This window comes from Pongo abelii, chromosome 17, assembly GCF_028885655.2.
Source record: "Pongo abelii isolate AG06213 chromosome 17, NHGRI_mPonAbe1-v2.0_pri, whole genome shotgun sequence".
NCBI lineage: Eukaryota > Metazoa > Chordata > Mammalia > Primates > Hominidae > Pongo > Pongo abelii.
In genome coordinates this window covers 61,950,560-61,958,973 of record NC_072002.2, presented here as the reverse complement: position 1 = coordinate 61,958,973, position 8,414 = coordinate 61,950,560, and the positions used below count along the sequence as shown (strand labels likewise).

General features: G+C 40.6%; 1 pseudogene; it reads right to left on the bottom strand.

Moving 5' to 3' along the window:
- Nucleotides 1-7,186: 7,186 nt before the first annotated feature.
- Nucleotides 7,187-8,194, bottom strand: LOC100457174 (small ribosomal subunit protein uS5-like; annotated as a pseudogene).
- Between the last annotated feature and the right edge of the window lie 220 nt (nucleotides 8,195-8,414).

Sequence of the window (8,414 nt, the reverse complement as noted above, 5' to 3'; positions counted from 1 at the left end):
AGGCGTGAGCCACCGTGCCTGGCCTGTGGTCTCACTTTTACTTAGGCTATGTCTGAAGCCAGAAGAGAAAAAAATCTGTGTTTCCTGCTCAGAGAAAAGTATATTAGAAGAAAATCGTGTGGTTTTTCTATTACATAGAAAATACAAAGCTCTTCCATAATATAACAGGTTTTCAGGGTCCTCAGAGTCCCCAAATTCTAACATCTATAAGCATCCTTCTTAATATGCTTTGGTTTCTTCCTCTACTCTCAAACCCCAACTATTTTTCCTGAGTGTATACATGGTTACCTCAACAAAGATGAATAAGGTAATATTTATAAAGAAAGATCTTTTCCTTAATAAGCTACATAAATAACAACAGATATAAGAAAGCCCCTAGGAGATACTAATTAATTCTCAGAACTCCTAAGAGGTTTCCTTCCTTTAACATTAAGTAACAGGGAAGGAGAAATCTTGGCAACAACAGATGGGTGTTCCATCTTCAGGAACAGAAATTTTTATTCCAAACTCTCAATAAGCCAAAGCTAATTGACCCATGTAGCTGGTCCAGAACCAAATTGAATTAGGTTAGCATTCTCAAGCAGCATAGCCAAAAGCTTAAAGTTAATACTACAAAGAGATATATGGCCTAATGTTTCATACCACCACTTTTATGTTGAAAATTTTTGATGCTACCTATTGTCTACAAAAGAAAACTCAAATCTTTACCTGTCGTTCAATGTCTTATATAAGGTGACATTGCCATTTCATATCTACATTTGCCATTTCATATCAGGACTTTTTCCGTATGTTGGCCCCCTTTCCTAATGTTCTTGCCTTTGATGACACCATTTCCCCACTAAGAAGGCCCTCCTTCCTTCCTCTTTGAAACTGGCCCAACTGCCCCATAGAAATAATATTTACAAGTTTTTAAGTAAACATATAAATTGACCCTCCATCTTAAAACTTGAAACTTACTTTAACTGAGTTCCTCCCTCAGGAAACTGACCCTCAGACAAGCCACTGAAACTTACTAGATCACTGCATCCAGACAATGAGATGCCAGCCCCCTCAGTCATTGTGATTGCTTCCTTACCCCTCCTTAGTTCCTGTTTTCCTGTCTCCTTCAGTAGATACACATCCCAATTTTGGTCAGTCTGGAAGATAGATTTGGAACTTTATCTCCCATTCTCCTTGGCTATGGCTTCAGTACCTGATTAAAGCCTTCTTCCTTGGCAATACTTGTTGATTCAGTGATTGGCATTCTGTGCATTGAGCAGCAAGACCTAGACCATATCCCTGGCATTTCAGTAACATCTTAAGTTGTGCCCAACCCTCAAGATTCAGCTCAAGTCCACCCCAGCCCTTGCTCTCCAAACCCTTATATTTTCTTCCTCTCTGAATCTTGTAAGGGTAGTTGGTTTTCTGCACTTGGGCCTTCTTATGCACCACCTTGGGTTTTTGGGGTTTTTTTAATTGCTCTTTCTGTCTTATGTGTGTCCAGTGAGACTGCAAACTCCTTTAGGGCAGGAACAAATAATCTCTATCCTAAATTGTACTCTTCTTGGCTCAAGAAATGCAGCTGCCTCTGTTAAGTGTTTTCTAATGTAGATGACTTGGATGCCTTAAATGTTCTAAACTTGTATGCAAGTTTGTAGAGAACTATCAGAATACTCAATATACAGAAATGCGGCCAAGCAAACTAATCTTTCCTGAGCTTTGTTCTATTCATTATCACTCCCCCCTCAACCCTCTGCCTTCACAGTCTGCATCCACTCTGCTTGTACAAACAGATGCTTTTTGACTTTCAATCTCCCATATATTATGCAGCTTTGCTCCAGATCCAAGGTATATTATTTTCACCAATACCAACAGATAACTCTGCCAGTTATTTGTATGGTGCCACCGGGTTTAAGAATAAATGAATCTACCAGTCTTTCTTGTTGTATTACTATTACCTAACATAATGCCAAAATAGGTACTCAATAAATAGTTGACAATTAAATAAAAATTTGATGAGTCTTCTACATGCTTAAAATCCTTTTTGGCCACGCACAGTGGCTCACGCCTGTAAACCCAGCACTTTGGGAGGACAAGGTGAGAGGATCCCTTTGGCTCAGGAGTTCAAAACCAGCCTGGGCAACATGGCGAAACCCCTTCTCTACAAAAAAAAAAAAAAAAAAAAAAAAAAAAATTAGCCAGGTGTGGTAGTGTGTGCCTGCAGTCCCAGCTACTTTGGAGGCTGAGAGGTGGGAGGATCACTTGAACCTGGGAGGTGGAGGTTGCAGTGAGCTGAGCTCGCATGCCACTGCACTCCAGCCTGGGTGACAGAGTGAGACCCTGTCTCAAAAGAAAAAAAAATTAAATATTTTTGTTTCGAAAATGTTAGTTTTGCTTTTGTTTTTAAAATATTTAGTAGATAATTTGGCTATAAAATTTTATTTAGTAGATAATTTGGCTATATAATTTTATTTATTTTAAAATTTGTTTTTATTTTTTTAAGACAAGGTCTCACTCTGTAGTCCGAGCTGGAGTGCAGTGGCATGATCATGGCTCAATGTGCCTCAGTCTCCTGGGTCAAATGATCCTCCCACGTCAGCCTCCCGAAGTGCTGGGATTACAATCATGAGCCACTGCACCCAGCTGGCTGTAGAATTTTAAATTCAATATTATTTTCCCTCAAAATTTGGGAAGAAGTGTGCCATTGTCTACGTTTGGTGTGAGTTGATTTCTTATTTCTTTATAGATAACTTTTTCCTCCTTTGAAGCTTTCAGCATCTTCTCTTTAATAAGATGCTTTGAAATTTCATGACGATGGGTCCAAGTAAAGAAATTTTAAAAAATGATTTAGCCTACTTGGCACCTAGTAGGTCTTTTCAGTTTGAACACTCATGCTCTTTTCATCTCTGGAAATTTTTATTATTATTTTCTGTCTTGCATTCTGTCCTTATAAAACTCTCATTTTAACTGTTTTCTATCTTTTTATCCCATATTTGCTGTCTGTATGTTTTTTTTTTTCCATATTTTTAGAGATGTCCTCAGCTTCCAACAAACCTCTCTGGCGGGCTATCAAGCTTTTAATTTTGAGATAATTCTTTCCTTTTTTTGGTTGTTCTTTTATAAGAATTTCTGGGGGAAAACCCTTTGCTTAAATGCCAGTTAAATAACTCTTATTATCACTAATTAGACATTTTTCTGAATTATCTCTTCCCCCTTCTGAAGTTAGTTTTACTTATTTTTTTAATTTTAAATTATTTTTAAAATTTTGTGTAGAGACGGGGTTTTGCCATGTTGCCCAGCGTGCTCTTGAACTCCTGGGCTTAAGTGATCTGCCTGTCTGCCTCCCAAAGTGCTGGGATTACAGATATGAGCCACTGCGCCTGGCCAATTTAACTTATTTTTCATTCTAGTCTTCTTGTTCGTGTGCTGGTTTTCATTACATGTCCTGATTGCCTATTTGTATTTAATAATAATAAGCGTGAGTTCTGGAAGCTCTGTGTACTTGTGGAAGTATGAAACCAGCAGGTTAGCGGTAGATTGACCTAGTAGGGAATCTGTAGTCAAAATAACAGCCTCTCAAATGCCACAATAAGAACAACCCTAGCTCTCCTTGATAGTTTAATTTCCTAAGAGGAAAGTACTTTCTATCTTGCCCAGTAGCAAATGCCAGACTGTTATCTTGTCCAAGCGGGTTGGGAGTCAGTGCCGAGAAGGCTGACTATTGCATATACAGATCCCCAATTGATCCATCTGATTTCAGCTCAGCTTCTCTGCTGGATCTTTGTTGTACCTGCCAACTCTGAACTGGGAGCTTTTGTGAAATTTTTCAGGACAATGACTTCTACCTCCACTGCAACCCCTTCCGGGCTCATTCTGGGCTGGCTATAGCTTTCTCTACTGTGTGTCGTCTATTGATATACTTCCTGCCACTTTGTGTCTTCCAGAGATTGTCCAAATTGCTTATGTTTCTCCATATCTTTGCTATTACAAATATGTTTCTCTTTTATTTCTAATTTAATGGAAGCTCAGGAAAGAGTGAAGAGAAATACATGCATTTGGTGCACCATCTTAAACTGGAAAACAGTTATGTGTATTTAAAAACCCCTAGATGATTCTGATGATCAGTCAAGTTTGGAAGACACTGACCTAAACTCTCTTTTCTTCTCACTTTCCCTTTATTAAGCACTGAGCATTTACTGCTTTCCAACTCCTTGCATTCTATGGTACATTTTTCTTACTAGTTGATCATTTTCATCAGAGCAGGAACGTGTCTGATTACTATTTGTGCTTAGCCTACTGCACCTCATCCAACCCCTTGCATGATGTAACACCATCTTAAAATTTCAATAAATTCTCATTGAATGAAAGAATGAACAAATGAATGAATGAAGAAATGATAAGCATTAAGGTAAGTAGTTTCTCTAGTTTTTATTCTGACTTTATTTACTTAGATGGTATTTTTTTTAAAACTAAGACTAGTCAGCTATATGTAGCCATTTGAGATTAATCCCCTTTTAAAATAGATGCAGTGACTCATTTTTACTTTTTAAAGAAACTTTCCATTTCCAAGAGCCCTATTTCCAGAAACACTTCATAATGTACAAGCTTTCAGCTTGCAAATGGTTTCATTTGAGCCTCATACCAGGAATAGCTTGTATGAATCCATAAACATGAATGAGGCTCTTCTTGTAGGATTTTCCTATTTTGGTCCAATGCCTACCTCAAATAGAATCCATTTGGGTGAATTCTGCTGCCATAAACCCATTTAATCTCAAGGCTGCTATTGTAAATAACAGGATTAAAAACAAACATACCTCAGTCATCATTGATTCATATCTCAGACACAGACAATAAAATATATATCTATTAAAATATATTACCAGGATAAAAATGTTAAAAACCATAATCCATTTTTGTCAGTCTTCAAGGTTTTAAATTTTTAATAAAATGCATCAGCCTTATCTTGATGAACTATTTTATAATGAATGCAGGAATAGAGATACTGAAATTTAAAAATAGGAAGAGAAAGAAAGAGAGCAAAGCCAGCAGATTTTTAAAAGAATTATTCTAATATCTGGCTTGTGAAACATTTTCTTTACCCCATACCTGATTTTTAAAATTGAGTTAGTAAAAGCTTTTGGTCATTTCAATTAGTGACTATTTTCTTCTTCAGTCAGCAAGTGCTTTTATTATTATTATTTTTTTAACCAATGATTCAGGTATTGTAGATGGCGTTTAAATTAGTCAGGGCTATGCAGATACAATCAGCAAAATCCAGAATGTGAAAATTTCTAAAGGACAAAAGACACAGTTCTCATAACAAAAAAATTGCTTTCATTACTGGACTTTAAAAGAAATATTTGGGCTGCTCTGGGGAGAATAAATTGTAGAGAGGCAAAAGGGGATGTGCAGAGACCTATTAGGAGTCTATTGCACTACCTACACAAGAGTGATGGTGACTTGGTCCAGGATTTTAGTGGATGAGAAATGGTCAGATTTGAAAATACATTGATGTTAAATCAACAGCATTTGCAGATGGGCTGTATGTGGTGACTGCAGGAGAAGTAGGTTTCAGAAGGAAAATCAGGAGTTCAGTTTGGGACAAGGTAAGTTTGAGATGTTAATTAAATACTCAGGTGGTAGTCAGCTGCAAATATCAGCCAAGAGTTCATGGGTGAATTCTGGGTAGGGGATATAAATTTGGTAGTCTTTAGGGTAATGAAATGTTTTAAACCATTAGAATAAATTAGATTACCAAGTGAGTATAGATACAGTAAAGGAGATATCTGTTGTTTCAAAATATTATGGAACAAACAACCTCAAAATGTAGTGACTTTAAACAATGATCATCTATTCTCATGGATCTGTGGTTGGGTGAGAGTTGGTCAGTCTAGATTGGACTTGACTGTGGTGATTTGGTTCTGTTCTACATGTCTCTCATGGTTTCCCTGGAGCTGAGGTAGGACAGGTAGTCAAGGAAGTGACCATGTCCTCAGAACACAGCCACCATGGTGACCATACAGTCAACATAGGCCCCAGCATTTGCACTATAGTCCAGCTCATTCAAACAAAGCTATCTCCAGGAGGGAATTTCCCCTGTAAAGAGCATATGCATTTTGATTTTTACCTGTCTTCAGACTGACCCTTTGCTCATTATAATACTATAAAACACACTCCTGGGTGGAGATTTAAAATGCTAATGAGACATGCAATGTATGAACAAGCATGTATGGCTACTGTACATGGGCACCCAGAGGACCACTCACCATGCTTACTAGTAACACCTCTTCCCACATCTTTACGAATAATCATGGAAGACTCGCAGAAGGGGAATTCCCTAGTGCCAGTCTTTGCTATCTCATCCTTACGAGTAACCTGCCCTGAACTCTGTCTCTCAGGGTATACTGTCTATTCCGCACTTAACTTTCAAAATATTATTTTGCCTTTGCAATACATTGTTCTATGCTGTGTCTCCTTTGCTGTGTGTCTCTTGTTTAAATTATTATAAGTGAAGAAGACAAGAACTGAGGTGTCAGGTTTGAGCCCAAGCTGAGGTCTGAGGGGAATCGGTAGACAGGTGGCAGATAGCTGGAAAAACACTCGAGGAGTTGTAGCCAGCTGCAACATGGCTTTATTCTTTCTCTGGGCACAAGCCATATGGACAGCACCAGCAGGGTAGTTATACCTTTTACAGATAATAGCGGCTCCAAGCCAAGCACAAACTCATGTGAGTGGTTATCTAATGCATCTCACGTGGTGTGGTTTCATAATGTGTGCAGTTGTGTGCCTGCGCTCCAAACCTGCTGAGTCATGCTGCACCAGAAGGCCACTTCAGCCTACTCCAGACTAAAGCACAACTATTTCCCTTACATGAGGTATCACAGCAGCCGTCAACAGAACCAGTGGACTAGTCCAGGAATGTTTTATTCATGGCAGTGCCAGAGGTACAAGTAAAAGTAGAAACATATAAGGCCTTTAGAGTCTTGGCTCAGAGCTGGTATAGCATCACTTCCTCTTTGTTCTGTTGGCCATTTATAGCTGAATGCCAAGTCAAGCGTCAGCAAAATTATAAGGCTGAGGCATTGATACAGGGAAGAGTGAAAAATTTGAGTTCAACAGTGCAATCTTTCATATGTAAAAGGACTAAGTCCTGGTGCATTTTAACTTTAAAAGGTCAAATTTGAATCCTACATCTACCCCGCTCCCCATTTCTTTTTTTTTTTCACGCTTAATTCACTTTATTTTTCTTGTATAAAAACCCTATGTTGTAGCCACAGCTGGAGCCTGGGTCTGCTGCATGGAGACTCTGGTGTGGGTCTTGACGAGGTGGTCAGTGAATTCCTGATAGGGAGACTCGGTAAATACAGTCTCCTTCCAGAGGTCGGGGGTCAGGTAGCTGTAGGTCTTAGAAATGGCATCAAAGGTGGCCTTGGCAAAGTTGCCCAGGGTGGCAGTGCAGCCCCAGGCTGAGGTGTAGCAGTCATCGATACCAGCCATCATGAGCAGCTTCTTTTTTTTTTTTTTTTTTTTTTTTTTTTTTTTGGGATTCTCAGTGATGCTTTATGTGGTGAGCAGCTTCTTAGGTACAGGTGCGGAGATGATGCCAGTGCCCCTGGGTGCAGGGATGAGGCGCACCAGCACAGAGCTGCAGCGGCCTGTCACCTTGCGAGGGACAGTGTGGGGCTTGCCGATCTTGTTCCCCCAGTAGCCTCTGCGCACGGGGACAATGGAGAGCTTGGCCAGGATGATGGTCCCACGGATGGCGGTGACCACCTCCTTGGAGCACTTAACACCCAGACCGACGTGGCCATTGTAGTCCCCGATAGCAACAAACGCCTTGAACCTGGTGCACTGGCCGGCGCGGGTCTGCTTCTGCACTGGCATAATCTTCAAATCCTCATCCTTGAGAGAGGCCCCCATGAAAAAGTCAATGATCTCTGATTCCTTAATGGGCAGGGAGAAGAGATAGATCTCCTCCAGGGACTTGATCTTCATGTCCTTGACCAAGCGGCCCAACTTGGTGACGGGCATCCACTCCTTATCCTCGGCCTTGCCTCCGCGAGCTCCGTGGCCTCGCCCGGCCCTGGCCCCGTCCAGGGCCGCAACCCCGGCCCCGGATGCCACTGCCGAAACCTCCACGGAAGCCACCGCGGTTCCCCATCCCAGGGCCACCAGGGCCTCCGGGCCACGCCGCTGCACCGGCGTCATCCGCCATTTGGTGTTTTCTCGGAAAAGAAGCTACCCCGCTCCCCATTTCTAATCAGGAGCCAAAGGCAGACTATCCTAGACATAATCTTAACCATTGCTCGCCGTTGACTAAGAAAGTCTGTAGCAAGACGGTCCAACATACCAAAGTGTGCTATCTGTGGGTCCAAGGAAAAAACAAAACAAAAAACACCTTGAGGAAGAAAAGAAGGAGACATCTCCACCTGAAA